Source organism: Amblyomma maculatum, chromosome 1 (genome assembly GCF_055883805.1).
Source record: "Amblyomma maculatum isolate TAMU_Amacu chromosome 1, ASM5588380v1, whole genome shotgun sequence".
NCBI lineage: Eukaryota > Metazoa > Arthropoda > Arachnida > Ixodida > Ixodidae > Amblyomma > Amblyomma maculatum.
In genome coordinates this window covers 50683199-50702633 of record NC_139344.1, presented here as the reverse complement: position 1 = coordinate 50702633, position 19435 = coordinate 50683199, and the positions used below count along the sequence as shown (strand labels likewise).

The 19435-nt window shown below is 45.5% G+C and overlaps 1 non-coding gene and 1 pseudogene across 1 annotated transcript; one reads left to right on the top strand and one right to left on the bottom strand.

The window, feature by feature from the left end:
- The window catches only part of LOC146202352 (uncharacterized), a 91765-nt pseudogene that overhangs the window by 3821 nt on the left and 68509 nt on the right, over window positions 1-19435 (top strand).
- On the bottom strand, window positions 16485-16558 carry TRNAT-AGU (transfer RNA threonine (anticodon AGU)). Its single transcript has one exon. It is a non-coding gene; the product is annotated as a tRNA-Thr (tRNA).

The window sequence follows — 19435 nt, the reverse complement described above, 5'->3', positions numbered from 1 at the left end:
TCCCAGAAGTCTAAAAAAACGTTATTGATGGTATCTGATTTTATTACAGACTGTGCAGTTGAGGGTCAAGCCACGGTTTAGAGTGCCCCTATTTGGCGTCCGTTCCTGCGTTTCGCGGCGTAGCCGTTGTCCCTTCTAACCAGGTCCATTAATAAACAAATGAAGTAAATAAATCCTGTCTCCACCGGGAATCGAACCTCGATCCCTTAGGGCCCCAGCCGAGCGCTTTAACAAACTGCGCCACGCCCGGGACCATGGAATTTTTTCTTTATTGCCGTGAAACACAAAACAAAAATACACATGATAAAACACGTCAACTACATTTTAGCTAACGCGTACGTGGCTAAAATATTTTCAAGTGCACCAACTCTTCAAACAGACAATGCCATTGTGGTGGATCCTGCTGCATCCTGAACGTTTCGCTGATATACACCGCACTTTCAATGAAGTTTTCACGCGCAGATCGTGTATCTATATCTGCATGACGCACCTGGATTCGTGTTTTCCACAAACTATGGAGGCCAAGAAGCATAATTAAATCATACGGTGCATCATCGTTCTGCACTGGTAGGAATCTGATACCGTACGGAGTTAAGGGAAGTTCCTTTTTAATTGTCCTTTGGAGGACGTCCCACAGAAAAACAGCATCCCAACACTGTAAGAAAACGTGCTCAATTGTTTCCGGTTTTTTTGCACAACAGGCAATTTGTTGTCATGGGACGAAGACACCTTTATCATTCAGCCAGGTTTTAACAGGGAGCGTATTAGAGTGAAGTTTGAAAAGGAACGTTTTAGCAGATGGCCTCACGGGCATCTTCTTAACTCTTTTCAAAACTTCCTGCCCTGGGCCTCCATAGTGTAATGCCCGGTAAAAAGGCACCGGCAGTATCACGTCAATGAGATCTTTGTATAGTTTTTTTCTGCAAACATTGTAAAGGTAATCAAAAGAAAACCGCACTTCAAGCAACTTGCACGAGAAAACAACCTCGCGCAGGTAGCCAGTCACAGTACCAGGCATGTTTTCCCATGACACAATCCATTCAGGGGGCAGCCTCTGCAGTCGCACTTGCATCACAGTTCTTAGAAAGGTATCTTTTTGATCACGGAGGAATATAAATCGCGAAACCACTTGACGCAAGAACAAATGTGCAAGGCCAAGCCCGCCCCTTTTAACAGAAATAAACAAATTCGGTCTGGTGGTTTTTTCCCATGAAGGTGCCCAAATAAAAACAGCAAAAACGCGGTGCATTTTCTGAATTGAGGTTCGTGAGACACACAACACATTTATGAGGTACCACTGCCTCGAAATAAGAAAAACATTGCAAATAGAAGCGCGCAAAAACATAGAGTTGCCTTCCTTGCCACGCATCCGCTTTTTCTTTCGCTCTGGATGTTTCTTCCATCCAGTGCACGTTGGGATCTCGATAACAATCTAAAGGCACGCCTAGATATCGCGTTGGGAGAGCAGGCCATCGCAGCTTACAGAAGAAATCAGGTGCCACGTCCCAATCACCGTGCCAAAACCCAGAGCTTTTCTCCCAATTGATATTACATCCGGTTTGATTACAAAATGTTTGAACGACACCCGTGACTTCACAGATGCTCTTTCTGGTTGCACAAAAGACTGCTATGTCATCAGCGTATGCTAGCATTTTCACATGTGCTGATTGCAGCGTGAATCCTAAAATGCGATCGCTATCAATGATAGCCAAGCAAAGTGGCTCTAAATACAATGCAAAAAGCAGGGATGAGAGCGGGCAGCCCTGCCTTACTGATGACCGTACTGTTATGCTGTCAGTCAGTTCACCATTCACTATAATACGGGTCGTGCAGTTCGCATAAGCCATTTTAGCCCCCTCCACTATGACTTCACCAAGGTTAGAATGCTCCAAAATAGAAAAAAAAAAGGATTTCATGAGAAACAGGGTCAAAGGCTTTCGCTAAATCTAATTGCCTCATGGCTATCTGACCACCGAGTGCATCAACACATTCTAATACGGTTCTTGCGACATGTATATTCGTGGCAATGGATCGACCCTTGATGACGCACGTTTGATGAGACCCAACCAATTTTTTTTATTACGCTTTGCAGTCTTTTTGCTGAAACCTTCGTGTGCACCTTGTAGTCAACATTGGTGAGGCTAATCGGTCGATATGACCCCACCAACTGTTCGTAAGCTTCAGTGATTACATCGAGCATAAACTGAGCCGCATACTGCTGAAACGTTTTAAAGACGACAGCGCTTAGACCATCGGGCCCAGGGGCTTTCCCAGGTGTCAGGTCATCTATTGCAGATTCTGTCTCCTGCAAAGTTATCGGTATTTCTAGGCGCGCTTTGCTTTCGTCATCCAGTGCAGGCATCAGTCTTAGAAAGTCGGTTTGAAAGCCGCCTACAGTCTCAAGCTTAGCGCCAAGCAGTTCTTGTAAGTGCTCTGCTAACGCACGCTGAATATCTTTAGCATCTTCTGTGATATGGCTGGCATACCTTAAACTCCTAATTTCTTTCTGGCAGGCGTATCTTTTCTCGTCTGCTAGCGCTCGTTTTGTCGGCACTTCTCCAGCCCAAAGTTTTTCAGCCCTTGCACGTATGACAGCCGCTGTGTATCTTTCGCTGTCGATTGTTTCCAGCTCACTTTTAAGCTCTCGTATTTTACTGGCGAAATTCCCTGGCACAGTACTTTCCATGCTAAAAAAAAAAGTCAAGTTGTTCATTCAGTTCTTTTTCTTTTTCTTTCTCTTTATACAGTACCTTACTACTCTTTTCTATGGCTTTCAATTTTACCCACTCTTTGAAGCTGTCCCATTCCGCTGCAAAACTTACTGGTCGCATAGCAAGACGATTTTCAAACTCGGTCTTACCTTCCGTAAGGAACTCTTCATCGGCAAGAAGTTTGGCATTCAGTTTCCATAGGTACCAGTTAAAGCGCGATTTCTTTCCTTTCCTACCAAACACTGCACTCACGAGACAATGATCGCTGAAAGACACAGGTTTGACCTCATATGCAGTACATAGAGAAACAAGATCTACCGAGGCATACACCCTGTCCAATCTAGCATGGCTATCTCGCTGAAAGTGCGTGAACTCTGGCTGGTTTCCAGTGGAGAACACACTACCAACATCCTCAAGGCCATACTCTAGCACAAGTGCATTCACCAGCTCGAAGCTTCTGTCTCTTCGAGGTTTACACTTCGCCGCTCGGTCCATAGCTGCGCACACGCAGTTGTAGTCACCAAGTACAAGCAAGATTTTGTCGACCTTCAACCACAACTAATAGACTCAAAAAACAATTCACGCTCACATTCTGAATTGGGTGCACACATACAACACGCCAGCATAAATTAGAGTAGGTAAAATCAGTAACCAAAAGCCGACCGCTTGGACAGGCAAAAACGGACTCTACGCTTACTCCCAGCGTGTTACGTATAAATAAAAGGCATCCACCCAATACACCAACAGAATGGCATACACACACACATAAAAGTTTGTTTGAAAAGAAGCCACCATGCGGTCAGTGCTTTCTTGGCTCTCAATCTTTGACTCTTGCACAGCTGCTATATCTATATCATTATCCAAAAGGAGGCGACTGAGCTGGCATTGTCGCCTTCTCGCTCCCAGCCCTCTGACATTCAAAGTAGCTACGAGCAATGGCGAATTAAGCTTCGGCGTATGTATGCATGTAATGTCCTCCCAGCAGAACGTCGGGATGCATTCAAACGAAGTCCAAGCACCTTATTTCATTTTTGCTCACACAAGCACCGCTTGGTTGCAGAAGGTTCCAGACGCTGGTCGGTAGGCAGCCGACCCACAAATCATTCAGGACACCACAAAAACTACGGAGGCGGTTTCCCCGCCTGCCGCGTGTCGGCCGAGAAGTTCGGCTTCGGTCTTAACGTTGCTCTTCTGATGCCGGAAGTTTTCGGTGGCGGCTCACCATAAACACCGCCTGGCAGCTCAGTCTCCTCGGCGCTTTACTCTTGCGGTCGTTTCGCGGCAATTAAGGCTGCTGTCTCCGGCCCAACCTCCATGGCATCAGTACAGGGAGGCTCAGTACTGGAATGCTCCTGAGCGTCAGAAAAATTGATTACATCTTCTGACGCTTCCTTTGACGCGCCTTCATGGTCCTGTGACGGAACTTGCAAGACTTGCCGAGTTTCATTCTCTTGAATGGACACCGTAAACTTATGCTTTGTTAAAACAGTCATGGAAGTCGCGTCCTGTTTTGTTGACTGACCTCTAATGTCAGCAGCCTCCTCCGCATCCACCTCGTCCATTATTAACTCGGACGAGTCTTCGCTGGTCCCAGGTCCGGCAATGCTAGCGTAGGTACGAGCACACTGGCTGTCTTCATGCCCGAATCGTCGACAGGTTCCGCAGCGAGGAACCCGGCACTCTTTGCGGATGTGAACCGTACTCCGGCAGCGTAGGCACAGCGGGGGTCTGCCTGGCACAATAACGAGCGCCAGCTCACCGCTAACATTCAACTGATGCGGCAGGTCGTCAAGCTTCATGCCAGCTTTCAGCTTCAGCATGACGAGTCTAGTAGTAGAGCCCTTTTCTAACATACCTTTAACTCGCCAGCGCTCCCTGGTAACTTCAGACACTTTCCGTACGGTGTAAAGGCAGCACGAACATCCTCGTCTGGCACGTTGTGTAGCAGCCAGTGAAGTTTCAGCCGCACGTCCTGGTTCGCCGGGTCTATCACCAAGCAGCGGCCGTTTTTAACATAAAGCTCACCTACACTCACAATCTTGGTCACCGCTTCAGTATCATTAAGAGTGACGGCCCAGACGTGGCTCATCCGATACGCCCCCATTGCGATAACATCGGGGATAAGCGAGTACTGCGCTAATGCATCCTGGAAATCTTCCACCCGGTAGGGGCGGGCCCTGATATCGGCGTGCAAAAAAACGGTATTCAAAACAAACCGACCTGTTGGCAGTGCAGGCAAAACAACCTGGTAAGTATTGTCCTGTTCAGCAGTCCTGTTACAGCGGCTTGACATGGCCGCTGAAGCCGCTCCTGAGGAGCCCTGCATCCTGCGTCCGTTCACTGGCGTGGCCGGAAGCAGAATCCCCGGGACCGTGGAACGCACATCATAATTCTCCCTGTCTACCATGAGAATAATAGTAGCGATGAAAATGACGCTGCAATTAGTGATAAGGACAATATTGACAGCAGCAATGAAAATGACGGTGTATTTAGTTGATAATGATAATGAGAGCAAACCTGATGCACCGTGTGCACCAGAAACGCTTAGGCTTTCGCATTTCAGCAGTGTAGATGCCACAGTGCCCTCGTAATTTTAGAGCGTAGCTATTTGGCACCCGTTCCCGCGTTTCAAGGCGCCGCCTTTGTCCCTCGTAACTAGGGTATGCATCGAGGCATCTTATTCGTAAGTAGCTCCGCAGCCAAGAAAGAATTTTACCATAGGATAGAGCGTCAAGGAAAGGTGTGCATGACCGTCGCCGTTGTCCTTCGTAACCAGCTCCGCAGCCAAAAAAGAATGGCGCCATATAGGATAGACCGTCAAGAAAAGGTGCATGACTTCGTCGGTGGTCTGAGAGGAACTAATTGGTATATCGGGAAAAGAATGGCATCATAGGATAGAGCGTCAAGCAAAGGTGTGCAAGTGACAAAATGGTTGATGTGGTTTAATTAGATAATTAATTAGAGCCAATAACAATAATAATTGGTTCACAGGAAAGGAACGCGCCACAGCTGTCACACCTGTTGTGTGGACATCTTAACCGAGCCGTAAAGGAAGCTAGCAAGATGGGAGTGAAAGCGGAAAGAGAGAAAGGGCTGTTGTAGTGGAGGGCTCCGTAGTAGTTTCAACCACCTGGGGATCTTTAACGTGCACTGACATCGCACATCACACGGACGCCTCTTCGTTTCGCCTTCATCGAAACTTAATTAGAGCCTGTTAAGTGGTTCACATGAAATGAAGGCCCAGTATCTGTCACTCGCAGAAGAGGAACTATAGTTGGTATGGAATATGAATGAAAAAAAAAATATCTGTAATTGTACATACGCGGCTTGCTCGAATTCTTTGCCTCAGTCTATCGAAAAGCTGAAACAGCTGATGAGCTGCGCTCAAATTTCGCATTTGAAAGTAACGTAATCGTCCCCATGTTTTTTTTTTTTTTTTTTTTTTTTTTTTTTTGCGGGAAGGATACCAGTGTGAAGCTTGAAGAAAAACGGTCTGACAGTCGGCTTAACTGGCACCTTCCTAAGTCTCTTCAGGAGAGTTAGGAAGATGCCAGTTGTCCTGGGCCTCCACAATGTATATGGATCTGTATGGGTACAAAGAGGTTGGGTAAATCCTTATACAATATTTTTCATGGGTACAGTACTAAGTGACTCCACCAAAAAATGTGCACTCAAATTTTTGTAAGGGAAAACCAACTTCTCACAAAAACAGAGTGACAGCGCAATTTCTGGCAGGATAACTAGACACACCGAAGTACGGCATCACTTTACCTAAGCGCATCTGCGGCATTGTGCGCAACAAAGTAAAGGTCTGTTTGATCGCGAGAGAAATCGCGACACAACTTGCCTCAGAAACAAGTTCGAAAGACCAAGGCCACCCCTTTTCAAGGGAAGAAACAAATTAGTGCGGCTAGTTCGCTCCCAATTTGAGCTCTAAAAAAATTAAAGAGCACTGCAGAATCTGTATTGGAGTAATGCGAAAGTACGGATGCTGCTGTTGGTTGCTTCTATAGTTGCTTAATTCACTTCTTGTTTACCAATTTTAGTCTTTGGTACTTTCAAATTGCGCGCCAATCCCTTCCTATGCCCTTTCTCGGCTCTACTTCCGGTTGCGTGACGTCACATACACTGCTGCACCCCTTTCTCCCTTTCCGATTTCATTCTCACCTTCCTCCCTTCCCTTACGGCGTGGTTCAGGTGTCCATAGAACAAATGTGACAGATACTGAGCCCTTCCTTTCCTGTGAACCAATTATTCTAATTAATTACCTAATTAACTTGTCCTATTTTTCTTTTTCGGACACAACATTACGTCACCCTCTATCGACTGACACCACTCATTAACCTATCTGCTTCTCAATTACAACTGCTGCAGACACGATTTTGCGGACACGTTCTGCGAACAGAAATCTGTAAGCATAGCGAAGTAATGCTTTCGCATTTATAAAAGCTGCAAATATTTTGTGCAGTTTCTGCACTTTCGAGCGAGACATGCATAAAAATTGCAGCAAGCATCAAATTTTGGTAATCAAAAACAAATTGCACACACTCGCAAGTACTAACACTGTGAGGTGGCACCCTTTCCACCCATCCACTTTTTGCTTAGTATTTTGCGTTGTGTCCTCCCACAACTCTGCTGCGCTTATAATATTCTTAGGGTACACCCAAGCACTTCGCCGGAACCATCGTCCACCGCATATTAGCGAACATTGCAGGTGTGTTATCCCCTTCACCGTGCCAATCACCAATGTTCTTCTCCCAATTGATTTCGCACCCTGTCTTTTTGCAGTAGTCGCCCGCAACTCGAACGACTTCCTTAACGCTTTCCCTATCTGCGAAAAAACACGGCGATACCGTCCGCGGAAGCAAGTACTTTTATCTGCGTAGACTGGATAGTGAACCGCAGACATCAATAATAACACTTACTGAAATTCATCGACACGCGACACCATGGCGCCGAGTTCTGGGTGGTTCATGCGGCGCGAACTCAGAGGCGGTAGAAGCCTTCAGCAAACCATTGAATTGCGACGCCGAGTCCTGAGTTGTTCATACGGCGCGAACTCAGGCGGTCGCGTCGAATTTTCTCATGCCAGTGGGCGCGTACAACTCAGCACCACTGTCCCTATGTATACAAACGGTAGAAACGTAACTCCAAAATTTCAGCCCCCTGTGTTCATTCACGTGCGGCGAAATAAAGAAAAAATGTGTTTTCGTACTTCGTTCACATCAAAAAGTGCCAATAGTCAGTCAGGGATGACGGGCCAGCAGCCTGGAGCCAAAGCGAATAAAGAACCGCGGAAACAAGAAAGCAAAAAGTAACGCGCAAATGCAACCAGAACAATAACACGTCGGAAGCAACCACAGGGAGCCGAGAAAGTACGGTATGAAGACACGAAACAACGAAATGCAGTCGTTCCGCTGATTCGCTTAGGGTAGCCTTTTAATTTCACTTTTCATACCAGGTGACTATTCCCTCACGAAAATATGTTGCTGACGAGATAAACGCCAAATACCAATTCTCTAAAAAAACAGGAGTGCGCACCAAGAAAATCTTTCACAGCGGCATCAGAGAATAACTTGAGAAAACGCGCGAGTGCGCGGAACATGTTTCTTTCACGTGCTAACGCAGCAGACGCACGCAAGTCAATGGGAGAGTAAGCCGGCCTGCTCACGGCCGGACTTAAGCCCGACGGATGGCGCCGCTCGAAGGAGATGGCGCTTGTCGCTGTGGTGGCAGATAACCCAGTGATGACCGCCAAATGACCTTGTGCCGCATTCAGTGTCTGTAACAGAGAGAGAAAGAGAGAGAGAGAGAGAGAGAGAGAGAGAGAGAGGGAGGGGGGAGAGAGAGTGTGTGTGTTTAAAGTGCTATTGTGCTTTTTTACTACTTTTTGGTCCAATCCGGGGGACTCCGTTGATCTCCCGACACGAAGGGAATGACCACATACTCATTACCATCATCAGCAGCAACAGGTCCACTATCGGACGATGAGCCTTAACAGATAGCAATTTAGCCTCTTCCTTACTTATCGGTATTAAAACCACGTGGGATGTTCTAAATGACGGTGGCATTTTCTTTGTGTCATAAATTTCGTTAAAGACGCAGTGAAGGACTTCAGTGATTTCTCCTTTGAAACACTTATAGAAGTCAACACCTAAGCCGTCAACACCTGGTGGTTTTCCAGCGCTGAACTCTTCAGTAGCTCTTTCAGTTTTTCTCATATTGATTGCCATCTCTAACCCTCTTTTAGTTTCGTCTTCTAGCCGACGGGTGGGGTGTTTCTGTTGCTGTAAAAAGAAAAGAAGAAAAAAGAAAAAAAAATCCTGTATTGTGGCGAACAGACTACCCAGTAGATTTTATCGGTGACTTCCCGGAAGACCTGACCTGCACTACAGGCTGTAAAAACGTACATGAAACAAAGTACATACGAGCAGCTAGTCGGGCAAATTGTTGTTCTGCTTGCTGAGGCCTTCCAGCGTGGCCACGTCGTCAATTTTCAATGGATCCCCAGACATTGCGGTATCGCAGTCAATGAAAGTGATGATGCGGAATCCAACCTGGCTCATGAAGACCAGCCTTCCATTCACCTCTCAGTCTCAAGGAGTATGAAAGCCTTATTGAGTATGAGAGACTGCATTGAATGAGCCTTACTGGCTCATTCAATGCATTCTGCTATGCGTCTACACTGGGACGATGCAAGCCATCAGCAGGACCGCATCTCTCGGCTAGATGCAAGCTCGCGACTTCACGTACCATCTAAAGTTATGCGGCGTCAAGGAACTCTGCTCCATCGGTTACGGCTTAGAGTCACGTACACCAAAGGCTACCTCTACAAGATCGGAGTTGAAGCAAACCCAAATTGCGTGAACTGCAACATTCCAGAGACAAGTTTCTCATATTATTTGTGAGTTCCCTAACTACACTGACGCGAGGAGGGCCTTGGAAAATACTCTCAAGCAGTTGGACAGCAAAAATTCTGAGGCAAAAATTCGAGGTGCCAGTGCGAAACCAACGGATAAGTGGTGCATGATGAAGGCCCTGTTCGATTTTTTAAGTGAAACGGGTCTATAGATTCCCGCCTCTGACGTTTGCCTGTGCTGTGAAGTGAGAGGGTATCACACGTGCATACGTGCTTCTGCTAAAACATATGTCAGTCCACTTTGAGCTTTTTCTGCTGAAGTGCCTCGTGAACGTGCTTCCGCGTTTGTGTCGGCGTGTGTGTTCAGTGAAAAGTGGTGCGTGTTCGAGACATATACGGCACGTTGCGTTCTACGAGTGTCCATGGTCTCCTGAAGTACGTGAGCACAACTCGTCTATGTAGTGCTTTGAGGTATTCTGGTGCGTGTTCCTGCGTTTGTGCTGCCATGTGAGAGTGCAGAGTTCTTCGCAATTGTGGCGGTGTTTGTTCAATGACAAGTAGTGCGTGTCCAAGACATGTGCGGCATGTTGTGTTTCACGAGTTCGTTAAGTGTGTGCATGGGCTCCTCAATAACGCGGACCACAAGTGAAACCTCACTGTACTATGACATCATCACCCTTCATTCACGCCCTAACTCTCCTTTACCTTCCTCTTCCGCCCTTCCCCAGTGTGCAGTAGCAGGCCAGAGTCTCTTTGCCGCCGGCCGACCTCTCCACCTCTCTTCTAATTAAATTACTCTCTCTCTCTCCCGGAGGAACTTAGCGTCTAGCACAAAAAAGCGTGATGATAATAATTTTATTTAACGAATTAGGATAATAAATAACTGTGGCGATTTGTATGCGCCAAAAAAATAAGAAAAGAAACTCGCAATCAAGGCACCGGCGAGATTCGAACTCGTGATCTCCTGTTTGATAGCATACATGGAAAAATTACTTTTGAAAAGGAATGAAATTACATTACTATAATTACTTTGCTGAAAATCGCTGAAAAGAACTCAATATACATTACTCAATACTCCTCCCCCCAAAAAAAATGATAACAATAACAACAAAAGCAGAGGCATGGTCGAACGATCGTGAAACGACCAGCGAACCCAGCGTCTTGCTGGCCCGGCGCTGTCTCCGCCATTTGAAGGGTCCGAAGAAGCTAGGATATTTATTGCTTCCACAGTCCCAAGAATCGACGTCGGCACCTTGTGCTCACTGCTCAGTAATGCTCAAGACACGGAGGCTCACGCCATGAACCCTTCCGCCCGTCTCCTCCAGCCACAATTCTTCCTCGCTCCGTGGTGACGAGTGTAACCAGGCGCCACTGTGCCCTAGCCGACGCAACAGGGAGTGCCACTGCGCCGTGCTCCCAACTAGTTTTCAACCAGACTTATTGTACCATCTCTCCCTTCGGCATTCCCTCGACGCCTTGTATCCTGTAGCTTGGAGAATGGTTGCCATGGGATAGCCACACTAACTGACCCTCCTGCACACGAGGTCTCAGATACACTGTTCTACTCAATTCTGTCTCCTTTTGTCAATCCGTAGCGCTGGCTTCGGCTTGCCTCACGTCGTTCCTGCTTTCGCTAAACTCTACTCTGTTTTCTATTAACGGAGTAGTGGCGCACTTTAGTAAAAGTAATTTCGAAAAGAATTATTTACTTTTGCTGTGAAATTACTACCAAAAACTAATTCCTTGCATTATCAAATCACCAAACCAAAAAAGTAATTCATGACATTACAAGTTACCAAAAATGCTAATTAAACTACAGTAATTTCATTACTGTAATTCAATTAATGCCATGTCTGTTTTCTAGACAGGCGCTTTAAACCAACTAAGCCACGACGCTCTTTTTTTCTTTACTGCTATATGCACATAATTACAAAATATACAGCATATATATATATATATATATATATATATATATATATATATATATATATATATATATATATATATATATATATATATATATATATATATATATATATATATATATATATATAGGGGGAAGTGGGGGTGCTCGTTATAATACATGAAGGAAAGAAGCCAACAGTCGGCGAGGCCAAGGAAAGCGTTGGGGATGGTACTTTATGTATTTTCTTTAATGTTTACTTGGATAATCACAGAAATTAGTAATGTAATCTGTTTAGGGGGAAGATAATTGTACACAAAGTAGAAGAAAAACAACGTGCCGATGGTGGGAACCGAACCCATGACCTCCGAATATCGCGTCCGGTGCTCTTCCAACTGAGCATCATCGGCCGCTGTCCCCCCTGCTACTTGCTTTGGTATTTATGTTGTCTGTATACGAACCTTGAGAGTGTTCACCAGCGCCACCCTCAACCTCAGCGGCGGACGTGGAACGTCCTTTGTTACCGCCAGCGTCACGTAGAACGTGATCAAGAGCGAGGGCGGGGTAAAGGACAGAACTATATACACAAATATTCATGTTGCCAGAAACGTATTAGAACTTCGTGACAGTGAACTCCTCAGGGTTGCCATGCTTCAGATTGATCTGGCGAAGGCCCTTGATAGAGTGCCGCACGAAACGCTTTTCATTTTACTGAAGCATGTAGGTTTAGATTCAATCATATGCGAAGGAGTCAAAATGGCTTATATGAATTGCACCACAAACCTGATCGTAGATCGTGAATTAACGAGACGTCTTCTGCTCGTTAAGGCTGCACCCTTTCACCGTTGCTCTTTGCACTTTTTTTGGAACCACTGTGTCGAAAGGTTTTGCAGAGCGATAAGGTAAAGGGGCTTTGACCTACAGGTATGCGAGGTCCGTGTACTGGCCTACGCGCATAATGTGCCTTTTTCAGTACGGGACAGGGAAAGCATCACGGCTATACTAAAAATAACACAAGAATACTGTGACAAAAGTGGCAGCATGTGAATTTATCAAAGTTTGGGGATTGTGGCATGGCCCGTGGGGTAAGACACCAGCTGTTTTTGAAAAAGTCGAATGATCTACCACGCCGAGCACTTATCTCGGAGTGCCACTTGACTGCTATAGAGAACACTAAGCCAAGACGCCGACGGGTGAAGAGATTTTGTTGTCATAAAAAGAAAAGAAACCTGCATGGCATTGAATAGAGTGCCTAGTAGATTTCATCGGTGATTTCCCAGCAGAACTGAGCGTCCAGTACAAAAAAGCATCATTATAGTTATTTTACTTCAACGCATTAGAATAATAAATACCTGTGCCGGTTTGTACGAAAAAAAAAAAACTACTCAAACAAGGCACCGGCCAGATTCGAACTCGCGAACTCCTGTTTACTAGGCAGGCGCTTTAACCAACTAAGCCCCGACTTTTTCTTTTTCTTTATTGCCTGACGTTTGCAAGACAAAACATACACACACTAGACATTGATATAGTAAGCCTGCCAGGGACTGGCTTTTTTTAAAATTCCTTAAGATCCATCAACGGGTCTACCTTTGGCAACCACTCAGGATTATCATCGTCAAACTTCACAATCTCGATAAACCAATGGAGAGTCTCGCGGAAAAAAATTCGTGCAGGACGCGCATCAGGATCACAGTGATATCCTGCCATGCGTGAACGCCATATACTGTGGAGGCCCATTAGCATGATTGAATCATAAGGAATCCCCTCCTTATTTTGCGTGGGTAAGTACCGTATTCCGTAAGGATTAATAGGTAAATCTTTCTTTATGGTTCTTTGAAGTACGTCCCAAAAATAAACCTCTTCCCAACAGTGAAGAAATACATGATCTATCGTTTCTGGCTGTTTACTACCAGGCACTGTTTGCATTGCACGACTTTGATATGACAGCGTTTAAGGACAGGTATCTCGGGGCACTACCAAGACTAAATGAAGACAACAAACAAAGATTAGAGCTGCCAATAACTGAATCAAAGGTCTTACTGGCGATAAACAATTTAAACCCGGGAAAATCACCCGGTCCAGACGGCTTAAGTGCGGCATTTTACAAAGAATTTAAACTCGAAATAGCGCCAGTCCTGACTGTAGTGTTTAACGAAGCTTATGACTTAAACGAACTGCCTCCTCCTTATGGCAAATCCCACACAGTCCTCACACCCGAAACTGATGAAGCAGATAGGCTACTACAAGTAACATCCTACCGGCCAATTGCGCTCACGAACGTTGATTACAAAATGTATATGAAGGTGTTTGCACGAAGGCTGCAGTCGGTAATCCAGGAACTCGCTGGGCCACATCAAACGTGTGGGATAAAGGGACGGTCCATTGTTACAAATATACACAAAGCAAGAAGTGTATTAGAATGTTGTGATGGGGGGGGGGGGGGGGGGGGTCATAAATGTCCGTGTGGCCATCCTGCAGCTTGACCTTAAAAAGGCGTTCGACTGTGTTGCCCATGAAATTCTACTTCGTATAATGCACCATATAAATATTGGTTTTGTTATTCGTGAGGGCGTGGCCCTGGCGTACCGAAATTGCATTTCTTTCTTTCTTTCTTTCTTTCTTTCTTTCTTTCTTTCTTTCTTTCTTTCTTTCTTTCTTTCTTTCTTTCTTTCTTTCTTTCTTTCTTTCTTTCTTTCTTTCTTTCTTTCTTTCTTTCTTTCTTTCTTTCTTTCTTTCTTTCTTTCTTTCTTTCTTTGTTCCTTTCTATTACAGAAAGCCGGAGCGAAAGCTAAAGGCTACAGAGCCTGACAAAGGCTTCCGCTCCGGATGACGTTCAGCGTGCAGTTTGAAAAACGTGCAGTATATAAAAATCTGGGGGCCCCCATTAGCGTGCAGCGTTCTGTGCGGCAGGGCTGCCCCCTCATCCCTCTTTTATTCTGCATTTACATTGAAACCTTTTGCTTAAATATCTTGGACAATGAGAATATTACTGGTTTTCGTTTGGCCGTGGAAGTGAAGCAGCTGACGTACGCCGATGATGTTGCGGTTTTTACGGTTAACCAGGAGGGTATAACCGAAGTTGTTGATTCTGTAAAAACCTTTAGCGACGTTACAGGCAGTAGGGTAAACTGGTCCAAGTCCCTGGGACTCTGGCATGGTATATGACAAAGTGGCCCTGATAATTTTGCAAACGTGTCCTGGGGGACGACTCCGCCAAAGTAACTTGGAGTGCCACTAGAATGCTATCGTGATAGCGAGACATATTGGAGAGCATGCACAGATGACATGCGGGAAAGGGCAGATAAGTGGAAAGGAACTGGCTTATCATTTTTTGCCAGAACCACAGTGTGCAACCTCTTCTTCATTTCTAGGCTGTGGTATGTGATGCAAGTTTTACACTGTGCAACATCGAGTGTGCAGAAGCTGCATCATAGGATATTCGCGGTTTTTATGTGGGCTTCAGTGTGGGAAAGATGCAGCCGCACGAATTTATTTAGAAGTGTCAAGGATGGCGGCGTGGGCTTCGGGCATCTTTTTTTTTTTTTTTTTTTTTTTTTGCGGCAGATTGTCAGTAGATTTCTGTTCCTGCGTGACGTTCATGATCCAGTTTTGTTCATTGTCTGCCAAATTGGGCTTGGACATGCACTGCTAAATTTTGTTGTGCCAGCCGAACGTTGCACGGGAGGCATTTTTGGTTACTTTAGAGAATTTGTTCAAAATGTGTGATTTCTTTCTGCAAAATTTTGAAAAGAATATTTATCAACTGTGAAAAAGAAAAAATTGTACAAAGATTTTTGCGATGTTGTTCTTCCCGAGCCCATATCTATAGGGCCATATACATTGGAGGCCCTGGCAAGAGTGTACTGAAGAGGGTAAAGAGAATGAAAGTGCCGACAGCGGCTAAAACTTTCTTTTTTAAGTTGCACACTGGAAATTTGCCAGTAAGTGTTTTTGCAAGAAAAATGTTTATTTCTTCCGTGGGGTGCCACCTAAGCCACGGCGCCGACGGGTGAGGTGGTTCTGTTGACATAAAAAAAAAAAAAAATCCTGTATGGTGGTGAATAACGTCGTCATGCTAAAATTATCTTAGGGTCACTAATGGCTCCAATCTTCCAAGCCACTCGGGAGCTTCAGGAGCAAGTTTTTGAATTTCAATATATCTATCCATGCCTTCCCGAAAATATATCCATGCTGGCCGTGCGTCAGGATCGCAATGGTATCCTGCCATTCTCGAGCGCCAAATACAGTGGAGGGCCATTAGCATAATAAGGTCAAATGGCACCCCATCCTCATTCTCTACTGGCAAGTACCTAATATCATGCGAGTCTAATGGAAATTCCTTTTTTAAAGTCCTCTGTAAACTATCCCAAAAGTATGCCCCTTCCCAACAATGTAGGAAAATGTGGTCTATAGTTTCTGGCTGTTTACAAATTAAGCAATGCGAACCCCAAGGTAAAAATAAATTCTTCCCTTCCAAGAACTTCTCTACTGGTAGTGTTTCCGTGTGTAACTTATAGAAAAAAGGTTTTGCATTTGACGGCAGCTGCATCGCCTTCGAACGATGTAGCCGGACCAGTTTGTTTAGGCGGGTGAAGGACGGTGGACTGGGTTTGAGGCATTTATTTCCACAACAGATTGTCAGCAGATTTCTTTTTGTTCGCGATGTAAAAGATCAATTTTTTGCGTACTGTGTGCCAATTAAGGCTCGGAAATGCACTGCCGGACTTTGTTGTCTCGACCGAAAGTATATCGGGACGCATTTTTGGTTATTTTAGAGAAGTTGTCGCTAATCCACGGCGCCGACGGAGAGGTGGTTCTGTTGACGTTAAAAGAAAAGAAAAAAAAAACAAACAAACCTGTATGGTGGTGAATACAGAACCCAGTAGATTTCTTTCGTGACTTCCCAGGAGAACCGAGGGTCTAGCACTAAAAAGCATGATGATCATTTAAATTCAACACAAGGTAACACATATGCCGATTTATATGCGGAAAAAAAAAAAGCACAACATTGAGGCACCGGCGAGATTCGAACTCGCGATCTCCTGTTTACTAGACAGGCGCTTTAACCAACTAAGCCACGGCGCCAACGGACTTACAGCTTGCACTACACTCTCAGGTTTCAGGTTCTCTCGTTATCAGTATATCTTTGACTTGCTTGTTTTTAGAGTGCAAACGCTCGGAGACTACCGTGCACTAAACATTTTTGCAGGCTGCTTCACGCTCACGTCCTGACAAGTGACACAACCGCTACTCGCTTCAAAAAGCCGTGTCTGCTTAGCTCTTTCTGAAAAAGCAGCAAAATATCTGTGACTTGGGGTAGTTACCTTTTCACGATGATTTGGCTGTACGCAATGATGTGGTGAGGGCGCTAAAACTGACAGAAAGAGATCAAACGTCTGTGCACGCCGTCTGTAAATATGGTAGGGTTACATGCGTTCAAAGTTTTCAAGGCGGATACATTTGCCGGCCGAATTAATGCGTGTGTGCTCGTAATTACTAAATGTTCTATCGCTGTGCAACGCAGAATCGCTGCTCAGAGTATCACACAAAACATAATGCGGAGTGAGCCTAGAGCTCCAGGAGAGATTACTGGGGGCGTCTGGCACTGAATACATCCATTCTACTGCCGAGTCCCGACCGCCGCGAAAAGCTGTAAAGACGAGCGAGGGAACGGGAGCTGTTCCAAGAATACACCTCGAAATGTTGCCCACCGAGATGGGAGCACAGCCAGAAATTTAAGTGTACTTCAGGCCGCTTTTTATGAATCCCGTGCATCAATATCTGCCTTCTGGTCTCGGACGAATATGCGAATATCCCACTTTCGATAACAGTAGTGGTCGGCGGCGCAACGCGTCATACAGTCGGTTGGAAAAACGGTATAGAAGGGCGATAGATACGAAGGGAGATAAAGCGTCCGTAGAGGGCTTCACGTCCTGATAAAACGCCGGAGCGTGTTCCTTGCAACTGCAGCAGCAGACGTCTGCACGAAATGGAATATTAAAACCAAGGGGAAACGTGAGCTGCACTTCATTCATATGTTGTCCTTCCCGATAACATCAGCAGTGCTTCTCACGCACTCATACCACTGTCACGCGCATTACGAACTTGACCGAGCAATCGTCTGCTGATTCAGCTGCGAATGAAGTACTGCGTGGTACGAGGTATATTTCCAATCAATAGGGTCGTTGGCCGCACAGAACTTTGCCAAGATCACGAAGAGTTTCGATCTGGGACTCGAAACACAAGTATTCCTTCCAGGGGCTATAACACAAGTATACAGGATAGCTAAGCGGGCGAGTTAGTGATACATATTCAAAAAAAAAAACAAAAAAACAAAAAACAAAAAAAAAAACAGCGCGAACAAACGGGGACGAAAGAAAGAAAACACAGGAACAAGCATTGACTCTCAACTAAAGTTTAATCACACAAGACACGCTTAAATAAGGAAGCAGATAATAAAGCACCAAAACCAAAACACACGTGCTACTTATCTGATACCCAGATATCACTGTGATATCTGGATATCAGATAAGTAGCACATGCGTTTTGGTTTTGGTGCTTTATTGTTATCTGTTTCTGTGATTAAACTTTAGTTCAGAGTCAATGCTTGTTCCTGTGTTTTCTTTCTTTCGTCCCCGTTTGTTCGCGCTGTTTGTTTGGAAAACAAGTATACAGCCAGCGGTCATGTAATCCTGCCGCTGACATATGACGAAGATGTCCCGACAACTCATCGGCAATCATCACAGGGCAACGTAATAAAAGCAGCTGCCCAGAGTAGCAGTGGCAGTGCAGCTCAGGTGCCTGTCGGCTACACTCCTCGCGATCCATATAGGCGATGCGGAGAGAGTATGAGACGTTTTCAAGAGCCTCTGCGAAACCGGTGTGACTGGGCTGGGCTGTGGGCCGGGTTTGGGGAGATAATCTTCAGCTTTCCCTGTGCTATGAGCAGAGCTCAGTATCCAATATGGCAGCGACCAAGACCCCATTCTGAAGAGATCTCCCCACAGCTGACCGTGACGCGCGCTTCAAGTACTATGCCATCGAGAACGGGCGTCCTCCCCAGCTGGTTATTCTCACACTGCCCATTTTCACATCAAGGCGGAGAAAAGCAGGAAATCAATCAGTGAATACCTCAAGATTACTTGCACCTTGTCAACTCAGTCGCCAGTCTGTGCAGTCTTCAATGCAGCGCAGTCACAACATATAGAAGACCGAAAGTTACAAAGGTATGAACAAATTTGAGCTAATTCGTTGAAAAACAGAGCTGCTTCCTTGTCTTGGTCAGCTCAGCCAAGCGTAGGCCATTAGAAGACAGCATGCACCTGACATGATTGTCATCTTTAAAATAAAGCTGCAAATGAAAAAGAAAATTGCCGTGTACATAAGAATTTAACCCTTGCCGCACACACCTATGAAGTCGAAAAAAAAATATGAGGGACACTTAAGTTCCAGCGCAAGGGACTTTTTTTAGGGACATAATGCCATAGGCTACCCTAGGTCGATCGGGCATCAAATGCGCGACCGGGAGCGACCTCCGCGCTCCCGTTGTAGCACTCCTGAACCAGGAATTGCAGTGCCTCGCGTCGGAAAAGGCAGATGGCGCCACTAAATGCATTCCATCTGATGATGTGCTCGCGCTTTTCTTTCTTTCTTTTTCCTGGGAGGCTGGACATGGTTGAATTATTCAAAATACCTCTGTCTCATTTCTAGAACGTTTTTCGGGCAAAATCAAATTCAGACGTGCAGTTAACCATTAATTTAGTATAGTAAGCCTTCAGCCCAAACACATGCTAGAACGCGCTTCGCTGCAAACTTCGACGCTGTTGCTGCTTCCCTGGCTTTTGTCTTCCAGAGATCAGATCAGTGGTTCAGTCGTGTCCGACTCTTCGTGACCCTATGGACCATGTCACGCCACGCTTTCCGGTCTCTCACTATCTTCCTAACATCACATAACTTCATCTG